We start from the raw sequence: 1612 nt of genomic DNA on the forward strand, positions 1-1612 counted from the left end.
TATATATATATATATGTGTGTGTGTGTGTGTGTATGTGTATATATATGTGTATATGTGTATATATATAATATATATTTATTTATTTACATATGTACATGCCTATATTTAGACCTCTATAATGTCCTTTGCCTCCTGGTTCTTTCCTTTTACTTTCCTCTTGTCCCACCATCATGTGGGTTTAGTAATTCCTTGCTGCTACATTCCCCTTGATGAAGCCCCACTAAGCATCCTACAACCTTCCTTCCATTAGTTTTAGTTCACTTGTTGTTCCCTTGTCCCTAGGTTGGTTCCCCAGCCCCTTCCTTTCTCCCACCTCCCCCCAATCATTGGTCCCATTCTTTTCATCTCCAAATTATTTATCCCACCTATCTTATCTAGATAGATGAGCAGATAGATTAATAAGTGCAAAAACCAGTCAAAGCCAAATAAAACAACAAAGGAAGTAAAAACCAACAAAAATAACAATAACAAAAGGAAAGCCACTGACAAAAATGGAAAAGCCTATAAATAGTTCAAGGTCTGTTTATTGGCCTTTATGAGTGTTTTCCAGTTGAGTCTGATGGGGTGCTACACTCTGTCTCCAAAGTCTATTTTTGGTGTTCTCCAGGGATTTCATTACTCTGCTCCCCCTGCTGCTCTGCTGCATGCTCTCAGGGCCTCGCCTAGGAGTGATGCGGCCAAAACATGCACTATTCCCGCAATGTGTCTCTAGTGCTTTCCCCGGCAGCTCCATGGTTCAGTGAGGGGTACCATGTTCCGTGGTGGGGCCGGCCCTACGGTCCTCCCTGTGTGTTGTCTGCTTCGAGCATGAACATCGTCCTCTGTGTTACATTTTCAAAACAATAAAACTATATACCCTTACCTCAGTCCATATACAAAAATAAACTCAAGATGGACAAAGATCTCAATGTAAACCCTAAAACTATACAGATCATCAATAAAGACCCTAAGACATGGCAATCACACACTATTAAATATAATAGAAAAAAACGCAAAGCAGAAAACAGAAAAAGGACGCCCTAAAAATAAGAAACCTTTGTGCATAAAAAGATTTCACCAAAAGACTAAAAAGAGAAGCCACAGGTTGGGGAAAAACTGTCTGGCAACAAAATATCAGAGAAAGGACTAATCTCTACTTCTAAGAGCCATAGAAAACTTCAATACCCCAACAACCAAAAACGACTAACAGCCCAACTTTTAATGGGCAGGACATGAACAGATAGTTGACCAAAAAAGACATTCAGGTAATCAACAAACATCTGACTAAAGGCTTACCATCACTAGCCACCAGGGAGATGCAGAGCAAAACAATGATGTATTGGCAGAACAAAGTTAAAAAAGCAGAAAACAACAAATGCCAGGAGTGTGGAAAAATTGGTACCTTCATACAGTGTTGGTGGAACTGTAAAATAGTACAACTACTCTGGAAAGTGATACTGTGCTTCTACACACAATTGGGAATATCACATAAACCCAGTAATTGTGCTACTTGGCATATACCCTATATAACTGAAGAGCAAAATGAGAAGATCTATGCACACTTCCATTCACTGCAGCATTATTCACAATAGCAAGAAAACAACCTAATTGGTGGAAGTATAAACTGTGGCA

The 1612-nt window shown here is 39.3% G+C and overlaps 1 protein-coding gene across 1 annotated transcript in view; it reads right to left on the reverse strand.

Annotated features, from left to right (window-relative positions):
- FAF2 (Fas associated factor family member 2) overlaps positions 1-1612 on the reverse strand; it is a 76156-nt gene that overhangs the window by 54354 nt on the left and 20190 nt on the right. The gene's annotated exons all lie outside the window — the stretch shown is intronic.

The sequence above is a fragment of the Echinops telfairi genome, unplaced genomic scaffold (genome assembly GCF_000313985.2).
Source record: "Echinops telfairi isolate 266 unplaced genomic scaffold, ASM31398v2 ScPeMD7_7469;HRSCAF=8507_0, whole genome shotgun sequence".
Taxonomy (NCBI): domain Eukaryota; kingdom Metazoa; phylum Chordata; class Mammalia; order Afrosoricida; family Tenrecidae; genus Echinops; species Echinops telfairi.